The following is a 22,315-nucleotide window of genomic DNA, read 5'->3' on the forward strand; positions in this document are numbered from 1 at the left end:
GACGAGTCGGTACCTTATAGGTTAGAGTCGGCCGTGTTGGAAAGAAGTGTGGGTTTTTTTATTTTGGTCGGCTGAAATATTGCCAAAGTGACTTTAAATTTTAACTCACTCACTCACTCATTCAGTGATCTTCGGATAATTTCAAGGTCACAGCGAGTATTCTTGCGATATCCCCCCAAACAAATGGGTGGAATTTGTTCGCATTTTATATCAAGGAATCCGATGACAGTTTCGGTAAGTTTAGATAATTTGGAGGGTCACGCAGAGGATCATTGCGATAATCAGTTATTGACATGTGGCGGGGGTAATAGCTATGTTTGTGACAAAAACCGTTACATTACGGATTTTCAAAATTTTGTTAGCAATTGGTTTCTACAATTTCATGTTAATGCTACCAGCTGTGAAATTATTCGTGACACGTCTTAAAACTACCAGAGATTATTTGTGTTTGTTTTGAATATTAAACTTAATTGTTTTTCATTAGAGTTATTTTTATTGTTGATGCAAGGACATATTTTATGAGCAATAGCTTTCAATATTGCCACATACATGTAGCGGTCAATTTGTCTACTCATTTGTTGTATTTGATTGATGCATTTAAAATGAAACCTGTCAAAATCCGGGTAGGATTGATCTTCAGTAACCCATGCTTGTCGTAAGAGGCGACTAACGGGATTGGGTGGTCAGACTCGCTGACTTAGTTGACACATGTCATTGTATCCCAAGTGCGTAGATCGATGCTCATGCTGTTGATCGGTGGATTGTCTGGTCCAGAATCGATTATTACAGACCGCCGCCATATGCCTGTAATATTGCTGAGTGCCGCGTAAAACTAAACTCATTCACTGAATTTAACATAAAAAGTAGAAATGCTATTGAATTGTATCAATTTGTTTCAAGGAATTGATCATATGTGCTCGTAATCAAAGTTAAGTCGAACTTTCTGTATGGTATACAGTGTTAGTTGACCCCTAATTGTTATGGGTACAAGTGTATACTAAGGAAAACATTAGTTTCACAGCCCAAAATACAACAAAGAAATCACCGGGTGACATTAACCTCAAAGAATGATAATAACAATGCTTATAACATACGAGGGATCATTTGTTTTTATACTATTAGCACCGGGTAAAATAGCACTTTGTCATGGTGACATGACATCATGAACCATATTATGACGTCACGTTGCTTCTAAGAAGCCGCCTTCTAAATACAATGATAACGGGGAGCCTGTCTTTGTTGGAAAGTAGATTATCGTAATTTCCTCAATTAAAGACTTCGGTAATAAATAGAAAATTATATTCGTGACTATATCATTCTATGTTAACGACCTAAATATCGACATATCCCTTGCTCTGGTTCAGAACATAGAATAACTGTACAAAGTAGCTCTTGAAGCGAATTTTGGCAGACCGGTTACAAGTTTTTCTGATTCAAGCTGAACCATTTGAGGTTTATCACAAATATCTGCGGCACAATAATTTATTATCTCAGATGTCTGAGGCATATTCTAAGATAGATCTAGCGTACATTTCATACATGCTCTATAGAATATTTCTTGAATCTATTTTAGAGGCCTTTTCTATTAAAGCAGTTACATGATGAGACTATTTTGTATTGTCTGATAAGATAACACCAAGATGTTTATGTTGATGTACACACTCCAAATGTTCATTATTGAAGATCAAGTAAGGGACTTGAGGCCAATGTCCATGGTTGAAAAGAATACATTTAGTCTTATTAGGGTTAAACTTAACAAACCACTTTTCAGCCCATTTATTCAATTGGGCTAAATCATAGTTGAGAGTAGCTTCTATACATTTTACATTTTACATCAATCACCGATTGATGCGTCATCGGCAAACATTTAGTGCTGGTATTGACATACAACCTGCGATACGATACATCACGATTTTAGTCACGACGATATATTGCGAAACTATTGTGCACTGAAGCTGCGATACGATACGTATCCCGATATAGGGTAGCGATGCGATACGCGTATCACGATATCAAAATCTTTAATTCTAACACCAACTATGAAACCATTTTAAAGTATTCCGTCAAATTCCGCTAGCGTTTTTCAATGTTCATTCGGAAACGAGATAATTATGCTTATACACAGACTTTGTAAATGTTTTTAACATGCGAGCGCTATGACTGACGCAGTTCTTGACGCATGAATTTCCGAGAAAACGTTTCCTTATGAAGGGAAAATAAGTAAGCATATATTTTAATCATCAAACAAAGTAAGTCTTTTGTCTTGACAGATATCGCAATTCGGCAATATTCAAAGTTAAATATCGATGTATCGTGGCCTATATAAAGTATCGTATCGGGATATACGACAATGTAAAACTCCGTATCGATTCACTGTATTGGCGGACCATGGATCGATGCGTATCGATGAATCGTCACACCACTACAAATATTCTTGTGATATTTTATAATTTCCAGGTAAAGCCCTGTCAAAAGATTTTGAAATGTCACAAAATACCATTCAGTAAATAAAGGTGGCGATTATCTAGGAATGAGCATATATTATGAAACATTTCTATGATTTGAGATGTGGTAGAATGACGAGCAGTAAAATCTGACTTGAAGTAAATTAACAAGCTATGTTCATGGATATGGTTGTGCACATGCTTTACCATTATTCTTGCAAGAATTTTCCCCAGGATAGATGGTAAACTAATAGGTCTGTAATTAGTTGGGAGGGATGTATCTCCTTCTTTCAAAATAGGAGTAACATTACCCGTTTTCCACATTGTAGGAAATACACACAGTGATATATTATACAACAAATAAAGAGGTTCAGCTATAGATGTACAAATTCGTTTTAACACTCTTATGTTAATGCCATCAGGTCGACTAAATTTGTTTGCTGGTAAGGTCTTAATCAAATCAGACACCTCCTTTTCGGTTACAATGAAAACACAGCGATGGCTAACAGGTGGCAAAGTCTTGCCGCCATCAATAACATTTGAAACATACAAAATATTCATATAATGTTTGAGCTTTATCCAAATCTGTAAAAACTGAAGGTATATCCCAGAATCATCAGTTACAAGAGGGGGAACGGGTCCCGATGAAGTAGTACCTTTCAACAACAAATATTATAGATCATCCAATAACTACCTGATTGAGTAAACTGAGGTGATATATAGTTATCACAATTAGGATAAAAGGTTTCCTTGACTATTCTTTTCAGAATATATACCTTATTCCTTTGCTTTTTGTATCTAAATAGGTCAGAAGTATTCAGAGATCGAAATGCCTTTTTCCTTCGACGTTCTCTTTTCTTTTAAGTATGTTACGAAGGGCGTTGAAAAAGTAGCCAGCCTAATTATATTCTCGATGTCCAATGTTTGAAAGCTTCCATGTTTTTTTGAAGGAATCATTAGCAAAGTCATATCCAAAATTTCACATTTGTGGGTATTGTGGTTAACGAGGTATTAGTCATCACAACACATTGGGGTAAAATATTTCTTAAAATTTGCAGAACTTGGAAAACGATATTTCATTTGGTACCTCTTGGATAATGGTATGCCATCAGATAATATCATATAAAATATGTTCAGTATAGTATTGGCTGACTTCCCGTCATAATCAACATTCAAAGGTTTGCATTGCTTGATTAATGTTTAGACGGGGGCTGTTTTTTTTTAAGGACACCCCCATTTTAATCTTTCAAAAACATTGTGTCCAGATGCTGACACTTGTGTGACTATTCATTATTTAGTTTGAACCATTGGCATCATACATGAATGAGTGAAAACATTAGAATAAGTTATGTCCTTATGATTACGTCATTTGAAAGGGGGTAGGTAGTGTCTCCAAAAACAAGCTCTTACAGTAAACATGAAGGTGGAGTCACTTGAACAAGCGATTGTAGTTTCTAACTTTGCTTCCAGCGGACTTCTACCAATCTCAAACATGCAAAATGTTTCTTGCACATTTTGAACCTAATAACTGACATTCAATGTGGTTTTCGTAAAAACAGAAGTACCATTTATCAAATACGCTGTAATTAATAAACAACATGCAGTGTCGATCTTTTTTCGATCTAGAAAAAGCATACGACACTACATGGAAATACGGTATTTTAATGATTTACATAACTTTGGATTAAGAGCCCGTTTGCCTCAATTTATATCCAAATTTTCAAATGACAGGCAATTTCAAGTACGAGTGGGTTCTACCCTGTCTGATCATTGTAGTCAGAATCAGAGTGTTCCACAAGGCAGTATTTTGTCTGTCACATTTTGTTTTGTATACAGATTAACAGTTTAGCAAAGGTGTTAAATGATTCAATTGATGGATCGTTATTTGTGAATGATTTTAACATTTCTTGTCGTGGAAAAAAATGCATTCTGTTGAAAGAGAGTGCAGCTTTGTTTAAACAAGATTAATAAATGGTGTTTGGAAAATGGATTTAAATTTTCAAAATCAAAAACCTCAAAGATAAATCAAATATAAACCTCACAAAGTCCCAGACTTATATTTAGATAACACACTTATCGAAGTGGTAGAAAAAGCGAAATTCTTAGCTTTAATTTTTAATGAACACTTGACCTTTTGACCTCACATTTCATATTTAGATTTGCTAAAAGTTTTCTCTAATACAAAGTGGGGAGGTGATCAGAAAACCCTCCTCAAACTCTTCCGAGCACTTAAACGCTCCAAACTGGATTATGGCTCCATTATCTATGGTGGAGCCTGCAAAAGCAACCTTAAAGTTTTATATTCTATCCACCATCAAGCTCTGAGACTTTGTCTTGGATCTTTTCGTACTTCTCCAATCGACAGTCTATATGTCGAGGCTGATGAACCATCCTTAAAACATCGCCGTATCAAATTATCTTTGCAGCATATCCTTAAACGTTTTTCGAATCAGTCTACCCCTGCTTATAACTGTGTGTTTAATCCGCTTCATGAGGATCTGTACAATAAAAAAACCTTCTCTTAGTCCACCTGTTTATACATTGTATTGTCATTTGTAGTTAACATATTTAATTACTAGTTTTAAATTCATATCTGTAGTATTCTAGTTGTTTTACAGCCATTTGCAGACAGGCAAGTATGTTCTCTCAATTTGTATTTTTATTCATTTATCAATATACAACTTTCTTAGTCACGATATGGCTGAAATACTGCCTATCTGACTTTACATTTTAACTCAAACCTAGTTAATCACCGAGGACGGCGAATATAATAAACCTACTTACTTTAAACATTATCCTAACTTATAAAAGTGTATGCACGTTTATGTAATCGTGAACGTCAGGCATTAGAAACATAAAATTTGGATCATGTTTGTGTCGCTTTACTTGTTGCTCATTAGCCTGGACTGTAATGGATCGCCACAATAGGTCCGGTTAAAAATGCAGTTTATTTATCTCGTCATTTATGACGTCTGAAGAAGGCTTCTCGGAAGAGACCACTGTTCATTTGGTTGACCTTCATGATGCAACCAGTGGCTAGGATAACATGAAACGTATCGTAAACATCCCTACACAATCACTATCTTATATGAAACGACTACCTCTCAACATTTTGTTGTTTAGCATGTGAGCTAGTTTTTGTAACTCGAAAACATCAGACATACAATTTGTGTCGCTTTTCTTGTGGCTCATGAAGCTGAACGAGGACGGTAGGACTTTTTTATACTTTTTGATAGAAAAAATGGTGAGGAGGCAGGAACACATTTATATTTGTTCTGTCAGAAATACAGATTGGGGAGTTAGGCACATGTTTAATGAGTTCTAGATTCAATCAAGCATATCGTCAACTCATTTTTGTTTCGCCTTTGTGTTGGCCCAGAGGCTCTGTCTCCTCTTGTTTCCATGTTTGCGGACATTGAAGCATGGAACACACATAGGGTCCGTCTCCTCTTGTTTCCATGTTTGCGGACATTGAAGCATGGAACACACATAGGGTCCGTCTCCTCTTGTTTCCATGTTTGCGGACATTGAAGCATGGAACACACATAGGGTCCGTCTCCTCTTGTTTCCATGTTTGCGGACATTGAAGCATGGAACACACATAGGGTCCGTCTCCTCTTGTTTCCATGTTTGCGGACATTGAAGCATGGAACACACATAGGGTCCGTCTCCTCTTGTTTCCATGTTTGCGGACATTGAAGCATGGAACACACATAGGGTCCGTCTCCTCTTGTTTCCATGTTTGCGGACATTGAAGCATGGAACACACATAGGGTCCGTCTCCTCTTGTTTCCATGTTTGCGGACATTGAAGCATGGAACACACATAGGGTAACTCTCATTTGCAGCATCCTCACCATCAGAACATGAGCACTGACACAGTAGAAACAAACATCTGGAAACCATACAAACCAATTTAGCCCTTGCAAACACTTTGCTGACAATACTGTCAATTCTGGGAGTACTATCATCAACAGATTCTATGTCTTTGAGTTCAGTTTAACATGTTCATCAAGAATCATCTCAAATCTCTGAATATCTGTGAGAAGTTGGTGATTCCTCAAGGGTTCAACTATGTGTTTGTAGTTTTCTGGTATGTTGTAGTTGAAGAAATTTGAAAACGTTTTTGGTATATAACATGACCTCGCATCCATCTGAACTCGGTGAGGATGAATTTGGCAAGGAATATCAGTCAACATCAACAAAACGAGCCCCAACAGTATCCACAATAGACTTGTGGCAACCAACATTGTAAACATGCAGAAAGGTTATGAAGTCATTATGGAGTGTTTTCTTCATGTTTTTTCCCATTTAACTGCAATTTTGGTAGTGTGGATCATTTACTGGAATCCATCAAATAACGAAATGCACACTTTGAGTTTGAGCTTTCAAGTCCGCTATTACTACAAGAACTGCCATCTCCGAAACTTGCAGAAGTACTAGACTTAGATTTGGCCGAGGTAACATTAAATATGAAAAATCTTCCGAAATCAGCAACTACATATTTCACCCTCGTAGTTAGAAATATGTCGTCAAACGAATCTAGTTTCGGTTTGGCCACACAACATATCAGATTCAAAGACGAAACATCATCCAATCGTCATTGTCAGCTTCCAGTGTTTTGTTTGACACGGCATCATATAACCCCCCTGGTGTTATGTTGACACTGAATCCACACAAAATTGTCCACGGGGTAGGATTTTAGCCCCGTCGGTGATTTTCACTGATACCAGGAATGCCATGCTGCATACAAACTCCGTACATCAATGTTCGGTAGCTGCATAGTGCGAACTCACTGCATTGTACAGAAGAGTACGCAATGCTGCGAGTTTGCAAAACGGAAGCACACACACTTAGTGGACAAATGGACGATCGGGACGCGGCTCAGTCAAAATTATTGTTTTTTTAATCGCAATATAAAAGTGTTACACGCACAAATAAAAGTGACGCACCCGAGAAACATTTTCTTTTAGCCTTAGTGAACTGTAGCCACTACTCCTCTAGCCGGCCGGACCATATCTCACAGAGAAAACAGTATCTGTACAATCAATCAAGCATAAATGTTAATCCCCTAAGCTGGTGGGTAAACGAGAAGACCCCTAATAAATATGGCTGTCATTTAACCTTTACCTCATGTTTGTGGAATGGGATTTTTAAATTGAGTTTGACACTGGCATCTGTAGCCCCAATGAAGATGGTGTTAGTATCTGAATCTTCCAAATTACTGGGCATCCTGTTCAATTTAAATAAAGTTCTTTTCGTTTTATCAACATTCTGTCTTTTCAGAGACTATGCGTTAGTCAGATTTTGTTCATGTCGGGAATCGAACATCGGCCTTCGATCTAAAGAGCGAACGCTTTAACCACGAGTGTACCCCATCGACCCTTGATACTGTTAAAGAAATATACATTGGTACATTTATTATTCATTATTGATTGAGCCTAGTTGTGTCAAGACATCTTTTAGTTAGTGACATGATCTACACACACTGATTATTCAAAACAGGCATATCCATCCTTTAATGATAATTGTTTGCGACCTTTGCCCAATTTTGTTTTCCATTTATTTTGAAATTTTTAGTTTCTATTTGGGGAAGTTCTGTATGAAGGCATGCTCCCTAGTATGGTGATCTACCTTCAGTTGTGGCAATATATAGCCTGTTTTAGATTGAATTGTCATCTATAGTTAAACTGTTTTAGATCTAATTACTAGTTTTAAATTCGAATCTGTGATAATCTAGTTATTTGACTGTCCTTCGTTGACAGGTTTTTACAATTTACCATCAATTACTATGTATAAAATGTATTGTTCTCGTCACGATATGGCTGAAATATTGCCGATGTGACGATACAATTTAACTCACTCACTCATTAGGTTTAATTACTAGTTTTAAATTTATATCTGTGATAATCTAGTTGTTTTACTGTGACGGAATTTTATAATATACCTTTAATTATTGATATGTCTATAACTTGATTTAGTCACGATATGGCTGAAATACTGCCGATGTGACCTAAAATCTGAACTCACTCACTCACTCTGTTTGAAGGCATATTTAACACTCTCACACAATAACATTGCAGGGATAATTTTTGGACCGCGCCCTAGCACCATACCCACATTTAAATATGAAATGGCGCACTGAAATCAACATCAGGGGGCTTAATGGCGCATGTTAATCCCACCTGGCGCACGATAAATCAACACCTGGGGCTTGGTGAAAAGATAAATCGTATTTACGCCAGTATTATTATAATGAATATTTGGTCCAGATGACACGGACATTTTGAGATATATCTTAATTAGATAGAACGGTTTTCCATTTAAATTACATCTCCTGATCTGCTGGGCGTTGTTTCTTTATGCAGGGATTAAGATTACCGTGCGTATTTTCTCGTGAACTAAGCCGTAAATCGCAACGGTGACAGCCCGATCTGTCGACAAATGATAAATATGATGCTGTTGGTATGTTCTCATTTCGCCTACATCCCATTTCGCCTACAGTCTTAAAACAACATGTCATGGTCTGTTGACTGTTGATTACGCAATGCGAACTAGTGGCACCCCTATGATCTAAAAATGGACTTTCTGCTTGAAGTAGTTGAAGGACAAAAAGAATTTATTTATTTCTGTTACTTATCATGTTCTGATCACAATGAAATGATAATTTATTTATCTTATATCACATCATATCATCACATCGTCTTCTAGTTGAAGTAGTTGAAGGACAAAAAGAAAGGTTTTTAAAGAATTTATTTCAGTTATGTGTCTGTTACGTATTTATTCTGTTATTTGTCATTTTCCGATCACAATCGTGACATTGTCCATTCTCACTTCAACTTGATAAGGTGACCAGCTGCGTCGAGGAACAACAATCATGCGCAAGTATTGTGGTTGTCACTTGTGACAACAGATCTTATCCTCTTTACTCAACTACATATCCTTATAAAAACTTAGTATTTCACACTGAGAAATTAACTACATCTCATCATCGCATGCATTAATCCCTGTCATTTGATTTTAACCCTGTTTTAACTTCTCAGTGGATGCACTAATCTTCTTTACTCAACGACATATCCTTATAACAACAGTCGATCAATACTCAGTGAGTCAGGTTCATTATAAGAGTAGGGGTGCATTCTCTAATCCCAATTCGCCTACATTGTTTTTGTAGGCGAATTGAGATGTAGGCGAATAGAGACTAAACCATGCTGTTAACCGTCGACAGAATACAAAACCCAGAGTGTGGATATCGCGTGGTCAACCTACCGTGACGGTGTTAGTTAATTAAAGAGAATGTTTGCTTAATGATTTGCAATGGGCTATGGTGGCTATGCTAGTATCACGAGTAAATGAATTAAGTTAATTAAAGAGAATGTCTTTTTAACAATTTGTAAGAGAATTAAGGTTGCAAAGAGACTATTATTTTAGGTTATGCGAGTTAGTTAGACGTCGCTACCGAATCATCGACGCTAGGATTTGATCCTTGAAGGCCGACCTTCTTGCCGACAGACTTACTGACTTACTGACACAGACCATATGTCAGAGTTGCTTCATCTTGATTGAACATTCAGATTACTGAAATGGACTGTATGATCATTACAATTCTCAAATGTTACATGCCTATTTGACTTATGTAATATACAAATATATTGTGTGAGATTTATGATACATATATTTATATTATGTAACATATGTTATATTATGTAACATATACACACATGTTGTTATAATGACTAAATAAATATATTGCCTACTATATATATCGCACCCTGTTTTTAATTGGTTTGTTAATTTTGAGAACACTTGGCGTGAAGTCACTCACGTAGAACATCATCTCCCTTTCCCCGGACTGTCGACAAGTAATTGGGACGGATTATTTGTTGTTGTCGACAGTCCGGATATAAAAAAATAGCAACCTCTGCTTCCCACCCACCACGGAGTGTCCACAAGGCTAGTGTCAAATAGCATCGCAGTTGTTGGCGATCTATAGCCTGTTTTTTCAAACTACATGTACCTTGTTTTCATCGCTATATGGCTGTAATATTGCCGATGCGATGTAAACTTTTAACTCACTCACTCACTCACTCAAATAGCATCGGTTATCAAGGTGCTGGCACCAAGGATACAGGGGTGTTATAGAAATGAGGCGTCTAAATGAAATAGATCACTCTAATGAAAATAATTCTGCAAACGTCGAATCATGGGCCCGGTTCCTGGTAATTGAAGGGTGTCTTCCCAATCTGCCTACAGTCCCATTATGCCTACAAGTTAAAACAACATGATACGGTCCAGTGATCAGGAAGTAAGGTTAGTGTGCTGATCTATTCTACCTATTTTATAACGTGATTATATACCTCTGAATGACTTGAATTAACCAGTCACAATCCAGTATTTACAGAAGTCATGGTAGAATGTGTTGTCGTCTGACGTTTAGGCGATAGCGGTACCCAGCAAAGAATACTTGCTGTCCTGCTTGCGAAGTGATGAAGTCAACACGCTGAACATTTGCCATTGTGTGATAGGTGCTGTTGGTTCCCATTCTAATTTATCAGGAGTTTGAGCAGACTTATTGTATATGTCAATATGTATATGTTTTAGATTATCAGGACCAACCACAGCTTTGAAACTTGTCATTCACTATCACCAATATCATAATATCGTTTAATTTAAGTGAAATTGACTTTACCCTTTCCCCAAACTCAGCAACATACCCTTCAGTGACTTGTAAATGGGTTGTGCAATTATTTTATAGGTCAAAAATCATTTCCCATTCTGCCTACAGTAAGTTTTGTAGGCAAACTGGGATGTAGGCAAACTGTGACAGTAGGCAGAATGGGATTTAACCAACTGAAGCTACGGATTTTCCTCCGATTAAGCTAAATCCATTTGCTATTTCGACATCTATCTATCTCTGGGATTTGTGGTGAGGTTAGAAACTGGTTCACTTCTGGTGGAATGTGCACGAGGACAGCAATCTCTCAATTTGTTATCAATTAAAACATTTGCAAATGTTGAGGTTGATGTGTCTGTGCACAGGACTCTAAATTCTTGTCGTGGTATCATACGTGCCAGGGCCCGCTGTCGGTTTGATATGATTGAAGAGGACATTGCTGAAGGGCTTGTAGACCAGGGTATTACGGCCGTGAAACTTTTCACCATCAAGAAGAGGGCATTGTAACAAAAACAAATACGTATCTCTTGCCATTTCTGCCGTTGTCGAGCAGGTTATTTTAACATCGGGGTGGATGTGTATGTCCCTCATCCACTCCTTTGTTCGAAGCCATGTCTCATTATGGGCGACCTGAACGGACACAATCCGCTTTGGGAAAGTGTTCACACTAATACTAAAGGTAAGATCCTCGAGGAATTCATTTCCGATAATAATACATGTCTTTTCAATGATGATACAGCCACTTATTTACATCCAGCTACGGAAACATATTCTTCCCTGGATATATAACTTGCCGACTCCATTGTGTATAATGAATTTGAATGGATGGTCCATGATGACCTATGTGGGAGTTATCACTTCCCCACCATTCTTAAAACAATCCACCCTGGTGATGGAACTTCGCCAGGGTTGATTTGTCATTATATAGGACATATTAACACATGTGCTGATCACTTAAAACATGACATTTTTGCCAACAGGGAAGATTCTTTACAGTTGTTCCCAGATATACTCAATGTCATTGCTGACCAAACTATACCCAAGTCCTCTGCAATTTCACATATTCGTAAACCATGGTTTACTAATGACTGTGAAGAGGCCAGAAAGAGTAGGAAGACAGCGGAAGTTGTTTTCGCCGACATGCTACGTTCCATAATTTAGATAAAGTAAACATTTCAAATGCCAAGGCTCGACGCACATTTATACAGAATAAGCGTCAGTGTTGGAGGAACTATGTTTCCAAAGTAAATTCCGGTACATCGATTTCAAAGTTGTGGAACATGTTTGAATGATAAAAAGCAAAGGTTTTAAATCTACTGTTCACCATCTTAAAGACGGTGACAATTTACTAACTAAGCTGACATTGCGAATAAACTTGGGGAAAATTCATCAAATTATCCCCTTTAGGGTTGTTTCAAAAAAATATCAGAAACAACAGGAGAAAAAAAGAATAAATTTTAAAATTGGGTAATGGCGAAGATTATAACGAAATATTTTCGTTACCTGAGCTCCATGCTGCCCTTAAGCAAGCTCATTATACAGAAACAGGGTCTGATTATATTCACTATCAGCTCTTGAAACATTTGCCTGATTCATCTCTCGAAATCCTTTTGGAAGTATTTGATTAAATATGGACATCAGAGAATTTCCCACATTCGTGGCATAATGTCGTTGTTGTCCCTATTCCGAAGCCTGGCCGGGATCATATTGATCCATCTAATTACAGACCCATATCTCTAACCAGCTGTGTCTGTAAAACCATGGCACAAATGGTAAATAATTAACTTGGTATCTTAAAACCAATAACCTTATGACAAATATTCAATGTGGTTTCAGGAAAAATGGAAGAACCATTGTTCATTTGGTACGATTAGAATCCTTAGCTAAAAATGCAATAGTAACTAAACAGGGGTCGTTTACCTCTTTTTATATCACTGTTCTGTTTAGACAGGCCATTCAAGTCCGAGTGGGTACAACATCAGGGTGTCCCACAAGGCAGTATTTTGTTTCGCATTATGATCAACTTTTTGTCAAAGGTCTAAATGATTCAATTGATGCATCACTTTTTGTGGATGATTTTAATATTTCTTGTCGCGGTAAAAATATGCATGCTTCAGAACGGCAACTGCAATTGTTTTTAAACAAAATGAATAAATGGTGTCTTGAAAACGGCTTTAAAATATCCTTGTCAAAACCTAATTGTAGAAAATATAGCCGCATAAGGACCCAGAACTATTTTTAAATGGCATTCCCATCAAGGTTGTCAAGGAGGCCAAGTTCTTGGGTCTGATAAAAATAAATGCCTGGAAGCATTCGGCTTATTAAATTCAAATTCTAATTCAAAGTGGGGAAGGGATCAAGCTACCCTCCTACACCTATACAGATCATTGGTGAGATCTCAACTTGATTATGGCTCCATGGTATATGGTGGAGCCTGTAAAATCAACCTAAACCTATTAGATTCTGTCCATCACCAAGGTCTAAGACTTTGTCATGGGTCCTTTACAACTTGACCTGTTGACAGTCTTTACGACGAGGCTGATGAACAACCTCTAACCATCGCCGTTGAAAATGAACTTTATAGTATGTCACAAAACTGTATTCCAACGGGTCAAATCCTGCATATAGATGGATGAGCCACCAATATAACCCACTGATATTGCTGCATGCTGCTCCATACCATCAGGTATGCATCTCTTGTAAGAGAGGGTATACACCTTGTTTCACTCCAGTGAATCTTTTCACTCTCCCGGTGGAAGACATCGTGTCCACTTACCCAACCAAACCAAACCAAACCAAACCCAACCAAACACCTAACCCTAACCCAAACCTAAACCTAAACCCGGTCATACGAGATTTCATTGTTATTGAACCCATGTCCTACATTCACAGCATTTACGTGTGTTTCACTCAAGTAACTCCTTTCACTCTCCCGTCTTTCCTTGCCTGTAAGAGTAAGTCTCTGTTGCCGTTTGGCGCACGTAGATTGATATCGTTGGACTCGTTAGCCCAAAACGATGTACCTAACACTCTTTCCGACACATCACTCACTGATTTAATAAAAAAAGATGTGTTTGTTGTCTGTGAGCTTTAGATGTGATTATGCTAGTTGTTATGGTGTGAAAGGTTCCCCTTTGTGCTGAACGTTACATGTTTGAAAATGTTCAAAGCTGCATTGAGCACACGACGCCGATCGTATAGTATAGCACACGCTAGAAAACACATGATTATAATGGCCAGATTTACACACCTTTTAAACATATTTCAATACACAGTTGAGTGTTCGTTTATATCAACACACCCTTCTGGTTGTTATTCCTGTCCTTCGTGGACAGGTTGCATCATGAGACAAGCGATATTACATTATTCACAGCCCGCCGTCAAACGGATGGACTATTGCTGTGTGTGGCATTAAACAACAAACAATAGCATTGGAAATATGTTTCAAGCGTTCCCAGTTTTACAACAAATGAATCAACGCGATTTTGAGCATAGCATTGAACAATATTTCCCAGTGGTAGGAAGTCATAGGCAATTATTAACATTTGAAATGATAAAATGTTAAAGTATATACACACCTTTGAAGCGCTACGGTCTGCAAACACGTCGTGTGGGAACCTAAACATTGCTGATACTATATCCTCTCTTGCGTTCGGGATGTTCCCAGTGTGCCTACAGTTAGTTGTGCGTACAGTCTTACTAAAAAACCTTCATGGATTAGTGGTTTTGAAGTTTAGCCTGGTTCACCCATCAACAGTAATGAACTATCCCACTCTGCTTGAGTGACTAAAAAAGTATGCTTTAATCAATCTGATACACAGAATCACCAACAGGATTGGTACATATATTTCAGGAAATATACATATATGTTACATAAATATGAATGTTTTTCCGCATTCTTAAGCACATTGACAATAAGTTATGAATTTGTCGATAATTTAACACATTTCACCGAGAAATATGTTTTAAGCTTTTGACACAGTTTATAAAGGTTTCACAGAGAGTCTATGGCCAGCTTGAGCAGGTGTCCAGCTGTAGGTTCGTGGATGGCGACGGACTGCAGCTCCATGGTCGGACTGGATGCGGTTCAGCCGATCAACCTTCTCGATCTTCTTGATCTGGGAGACAAACTGATACATGTTCGGATAAGCTTTCTGGACTCTCTGTGTTTCATTCTGCCGTGGAATCCCTTAAAGTGGTTGTTGGTCCTTGGACCTATGGAGAGAAATCGGTGGCGATCAATGGTAAGTGTCCACACTTCTTCAAGTTCTGCTTCTGCTCGAGTCTGGGGAAGAAGTGTAAGTACCTTCATTCGTTGCCTGTAGAGGGCGGATTTCATGCTGACGAATGGCTGGATTTCGGCAGCGTCATATGTGTCGAGGGCTTAAACTTCTTTACAAATCTGTTTGATTGGGGTTACGTGTTTTACTCTACTCCATAGGATACTTGCAAGGGCCATTTGCTTCTCTGACTCAATGGGTGGGTACATTTGTACCGACACAGAGGTGATGACATTCAACTAGAATGACATTCAATTAATCCTGCAAGTGTAATGACGGACACGTGATATATACACGTGATGTAAAGGATGAAGAGTAGCAATCGACCAGGAGCAACGACAACACTTGACTAAAGTAATTCTTGTCCTTTAAAAGACGGTGAGATTAAGGCAAAGTTATAAAACTAAATCTAAACTTAACTTAAACTAAATGCTTAACTAAATACTATCAGCATATGAACTAACAGTATGAACTGCAACTATCGGTTTAAAGATATAACTCAAGCAAGTTTATTTATGAAGCATTATCACGCAAAGACAGATAATGGGACATGCAATGTGTGTATATACAGAAGACTTTAGTTAGGACATACAGGTCATGGTAACATGGCGACAAAGTGTTTATAAAACAATAAAGTCCTCCAGCAGATGCATACTTGTTAAAAGTAATCAGTCAAAATCATAGATGACAGTTTCACATTTTAACATATTGTTGATGAATGGTTTGTAGGTTCAGTACAGCATGGTTTTGATGCACAGGTAGTCAACGTTACACGTGGACAGCCTCGTCGTCGACGTTGTTTTGACCACGTCTACCTCCGCCCCACGTTTGACGGTAATTTGTCGCAGGTTCAGGCTTTTTATTCTCCGAGAAAAACATTAGAAGACGGAGTTTTCTAATAAGTTGTTGGGGCTGTGGGGTGGCCTAGTGCTTAAAGCGCTAGCTCGTCACGCCGAAAACCCGGGTTCGATTCCCACATTGGTACAATGTGTGAAGCCCATTTCTGGTGTCCACCCGCCGTGATATTGCGGGAATATTGCTAAAAGCGGCGTAAAACTATACTCACTCACTCACTAAAAAGTTGTTTAATTATCCTGTGATACAACGCGAGATAAACGTAAGGGAGGTGATAGTGTGGTTTGAACGCACGTAAACTACCTGGCCAGCACATCAATGTGATCAATGCATTAGGTGGGGGATCAGTTTTATATTGAAAAGTCATATTGTGACACTGGTCGACGGTCGTCTATTCTTGCCGCAGATGATCTGTCATTTGGTGCATGGGTCCGAAAACATATTGCAAGGGTTAAGTGAAAAGTTCATATTTGACCTTGATTTGACCTCTACACTTTGGACGCGTGATGGCCTGGGTTAGAATGAACCTTCAGTAACCCGAGCTTGTCGTAAGAGGCGACTAACGGGATCGGGTGGTCAGGCTCGCTGTTTTGTTTAACACATGTCCTCGGTTCCCAATTGCGCAGATCGATGCTCATGCTGTTGATCACTGGATTGTCTGGTCCAGTCTCAATTATTTACAGACCGCCGCCATATAGCTGGAATATTTCTGAGTGCGTCGTAAAACTAAACTCACTCACTCACTGTACACTTTAACCACGCCCACATCTCACGTTGCCCGATATAAACACCTTGTATGGAACCACCGCATCAAGCTGAAATTTGACAGACATGTTCCTACTAATAAGGAGACCAAACTTAATACAAGACTTATTTATCCTATTTCAAACCTTCAACATTTTCAAATGCCATATTGATCCAGCAAATGAGTTGATTTGGAGTATACCAAGAACATTATCATATAAATGTAACCTTGATTTGGCCCCAGCACTTGGGCCACGCCATATTTTCAGTCGTCTGAAACCACTGTACAACAATTAAGATAACACTTGACACACATGCTGCTAATAAAAGCTTCTAAAATGTTGTTCATTAACCTGACATTACAAAGGAAATGTTGATATCTGATTCCCGACTAGGCCGAGAGATGACAACAGAATGTGCAATTATAACTGTTATTTCGTAACAGGTAGAAACAGTGAATTGGTTGCAGTCAGATACTGGCATCACGTACACATCCTTACAATCAGATAGTGGGGGTGAGGGGTAGTTACTGTCATATAAGCTGCCAAAGGTTTACCCTAAAATATATTTATATGGACATTTAGTGCAAATTACAAGGGGGAATTGCATAGGACATCATTATTGTAATTGGTATAACGCGAATACCATGCCTCAACTTTTTAATGGGGTTTGAAAGAGACCCAAACGACAGGATTACTTAAACTCCAAACGATATTTAATGCCATTTCGAATGATTGTGTGCATTGAAACAAAGCGTTTGGACTTGAAGCTATAGACGTTTGGACTCGGAGCTCCAGACGTTTGGACTTGGAGCTCCAGACGTTTGGTCTTGGAGGTCCAGACGTTTGGACTTGGAGCTCCAGATTTTTGGACTTGCAGTTCCAGACGTTTAGACTTGGAGCTCCAGACGTTTGGACTTGAGCTCCAGACGTTTAAACTTGGAGCTCAAGACGTTTGAACGTGGAGCTCCAGACGTTTGGACTTGGATCAACTACGAGGGACCATGGGGTCTTTTGCTACCTGCATGAACCCAGGCTGGATTTACATCGTCCCTTCAGATTTTGACGATTCTGACAAATTACGCCTACGAAACAAATGAGTTACAAATAAATACATTTTCACATACGTGGTCTCAGGCGGATGATAATTTGTACAGTACTCCAACAGTAAATGATAATTAAATTTAACTTGGTAGCCAACAGAGGACGATGTCGTATTGGCCAGTAATAAGATCATTATATAATTGAAGTATTCCTATTAAAAGTGGATGTTGACAAAATAAATGTTCAATAGCCTATAGGCACGAAAGCGAGTCCAGAAATATTATATATTGTTAATGTTTATGTTGTTTATTAATATAATTATGTGAGGTGAGGTGAAATTGGGTTTAACGTCGTGCTTGAGAATATTTCGCTCATATGACGATGTGCATGCGTGTGTATGTGTAGGTGCGGCTGCTTGTACTAGCCCAGACTGAAGCTGGTTTTATAGTCCTAGCCCACTGAGATACCATGCCGCAGTGAAGCATGAATACCCCACTCAGATACATTATACTGACTCCGAGCCGACCAGTCCTTGTTGTACCCATTAATGCCGAGAGCCAGGCAGGGACCAACAAGTACCATATTTTAACGTCTTTTGGTATGACGCGGTCGGGGATCGAACCCGCGACCTTCCGCTCTCCGGGCGGACGCTCTAACCACTACACCGCGGAGGCGGTCCCTGAGAATGAAATTGCTATTTAGGTTTGTTTTCACCGAGTTACAAAATCAAAGCTACTTTCCCCCATGGTCCCTAGTATGGTGATCTACCTTCAGTTGTTGGCAATTTATTGCCGGTTTTTATATTGTATTGTCATTTATAGGTAAAATATTTTAGATTTAATTACTAGTCCTGTGATAATCTAGTTTTTTTTACTGTCCTTCGTCGACAGGTGTTTTTTAATGTCATTGTGTTTATTGTTAATTTATAACTTTTTAAGTCACAATATGCCTGAAATATTGCCGATGTGACTATAAATTTTAACTCACTCACCCAAAACTACTTTCTACTGTTAGCAAAATATGTATTTGATTGATCGCCTGTAGGATTTTGCATGACATAGCTTATAACATAACAATTTATATCTTGGAAGCGAGGTGGGTGTCAATATAATACTACTTACAGTATTATTGTCACTACGACCACAACCTCGCTTCCGAGGAAGAAATCGTTATGTTACAAGTCGTGTGATGGAAAATCATTTTGGTCATCAATCATATACATAGTTTACTACAACTAGTAAGTAGTTTTGATTTTTAACTTCCGTGAAGTGATCTGAACACAAGTAAGATATGTTCCTGGCCTCCACGACGCTCACTTCGCACTCACAAACGGTTCGGTGGTAATCTGTGCATGGTGACACCATCAGCCGACCCCTGGGAGCAATTGACGGCAACGCAACGATTCGGCTTGTCTTCGTTGAGGTTGACAAATCAGCAAAATGACGAGCTTGTTACACAGTTCATATACAACTAACTGAAAATCCTTCCTCACATAACGTCACTTACGGTTCGCTGCAGTGGTCTGGCGACAGAGCTACGTAACCTGTCTGTGATTTCGTTGGCGGGCGAGAGAGAAGCAGACCACTTTGGGGCAACTTTTACTCGCTCGGTATTAATTAACCACAAGTTTATTTTAAGAATGAATTTGATGTTCCGCTTAAAGCTTACCACACGTCTTTCATATGTAATGGTTAAAAGAGCACAAAAAAACAAATGTTTATAACACAGATACTACTCTGTCGTGATGGACGGGGACATATTATGCTGCAAACAGGATCTGGTTTCCCTTCATTTTCACATATGCGTAGCCCATTTCTGATCTCAACATATCGTGATATTGCCGGTTTAAGTGGGCAAGCTTTCAAAGTAGGCCAGTCTACTGCTTTATATCTGCCAAAAAGGTCCTGACATTTCCATAAAATGCTTACTTAGTTTAGGGTTTAACATTTGAAAAAGCTGCCATGTAATTATCACACAATGGTCCTCAAGAAATAGGTAATTCTTAACTAAAAGTGAGGGCATTTGGTGAATAAACATCCTGTAACAAGAATTTGCGTTGACATTTTTGTAGATGAGTATCCATAAGTACAAATAACACTAGTCAGCTATAGCATTATGTAGGAAGTACAAGAGTTTGCTAGTATCTTGGGGAGTGTTTTCATCCTGATTATGGGTAATGGTGTGATCCTGTGAGGAGAGTTTTATCCTGCATAAGGGAGCGGTAAGACCCTGTGCGGGAATGTTTTCATCCTGCACAGGGGAGTGATATGATCCATGTTTTCATGCCACATAGGGGTAGTGGTATGATCCTGTGGGAAGTGTTTCCATCCTGCATATGGGGAGTGGTATCATGCTGTGGGGAGTGTTTTCATCCTGCATAAGGGGAGTGGTATCATCCTGTGGGGAGTGTTTTCATCATGCATAGGGGGAGTGGTATCATCCTGTGGGGAGTGTTTTCATCCTGTAAAAACGTAGCGGTATGATCCTGTGGGGAGAATTGTCATCTGCATAGGGTGGTGGGGGTGGTGGGGGCGTTTTGATCCTCTAGGGAGCGTTTTCGGGGGCTCATTCCCACTTACCCAACTTGCTGAGGGAATTAAAAGAGATTAACAGTAACGGGTCAGTGATTGTGCAGGGTGAATTTGTTACCCCTCCTTTGGTTGTGACCCATGGTCTACACCAATATTTTTATTCATGAAGATGAATTGGGATTGAACAAGCATTACTGCTTATGTTAACACCGCTCCCATGCAACGCATAATACAACATGAAATGGAGGATTTGACGTCATCGATACTGACCATTGCATAAATATAATATTTTTAGATATATATAAATATATACAGATTACATGAAATACAACTATTCCAATCGACTTACTACCGCCTACCGTGATAACCCAGAAGTTGGTCGACTAGTTCGCCGTGCGATCGTCCTCCCTCTCGTCCCTTTACAAGATGTCAGTGAAGTTTGGTTCCAGACGTTAGAAGATGTTTCCCTTGTAGACAACATCGATCTCTTCAAGGACTAAGTGACTACATACTAGGTGGAGGGTGATCGTGACCGTGAAATGTGGAACCATTTCAGAACGGAAGATTCTAGGACAACAAATCAACAACAGTTATAAGGCCATTGACTTTTTTAAGAAGGAGCAAGCCTTGGTAGAGGCATGTGTTCTACAGCTAAGACACGGTTCCAGACCTCCACCTAGGAGAGAAGATATGTTGCACTGAACCATTCCTCGGAGTGAGTGAGTGAGTGAGTGAGTTAGGTTTAACGCCGCTTTAAGCAATATTCCAGCAATATCACGGCGGGGGACACCAGAAATGGGCTTCACACATTGTATCCATGTGGGGAATCGAACCCGATATTTCGGCCTGACGAGCGAACGCGTTAACCACTAGGCTACTCCACCGCCCCTCCATTCCTTTGAAATGTACCCGAGATAACTAACAATTGGTGCCGAAACTGTAATGCTATTTAACTGGTTATTAAGTGTGAAAGGTGTGCTGTGAAATATTGATCTGATATGATGTTGATGTTGTATTAAGTCGTATAAAAGGATAACTTGTATGACTGGATAACTTGTATATATATAGACAAACACTGAGTCAAAAGTAGTACTATTTTATCCCATTTGGCCCCGGATACTATTTCACAGGGAACAAAATAAGGGATTAAAGGGGACTATCACACCTAGTGATTTCTTCTACTGAAACAATAGGAGTTGGGTAAGTGGGACGGCCTAATCCGTCGAATTTTGAACAGCCAACAGTGCCGATCCGTCGAATCATGCTTGAGTGGTTCTGTGCTAATCGGTCGAATTTCAGACCACGTTAACACACTGGGAGAGTCTAAGTTCATTAATTAAGGGGTCGGCTTGTATTGGATTAGACTATACATGTTGTTTTTTAATGAACAAGAACAGATTCCGGTGAAGACTTTCTAATTGCTGACATCGAACTGGGTATCATATGTTAGGTATTTACTATTTAGTTATGGCTTTGGATGGGCGTGGCTTGCACAGGATATGTAAGCTCCGTAGAGCACTTTCAAAGTTCAGATGTAGTGCTCATAATTTCTGTATACAAAATTCCCGGCAGGCTAAGAACCCTGACCCTGATGCATCGCTCTGCCCGTTCTGTAGAAACACAGGTTAAGACTAGTTCCATGCCCTCCTTGTATGTCCTAGGTATGAGGAGAGCAGACAAAAGTATCTACCAGAATATTATGTACAAAGCACCCATTTTTTTTGTTAAGCTTGTAGGACCACTAG

The sequence above is a fragment of the Haliotis rubra genome, unplaced genomic scaffold, assembly GCF_003918875.1.
Source record: "Haliotis rubra isolate DU_JTF1 unplaced genomic scaffold, ASM391887v1 Scf1282, whole genome shotgun sequence".
Taxonomy (NCBI): Eukaryota; Metazoa; Mollusca; class Gastropoda; order Lepetellida; family Haliotidae; genus Haliotis; species Haliotis rubra.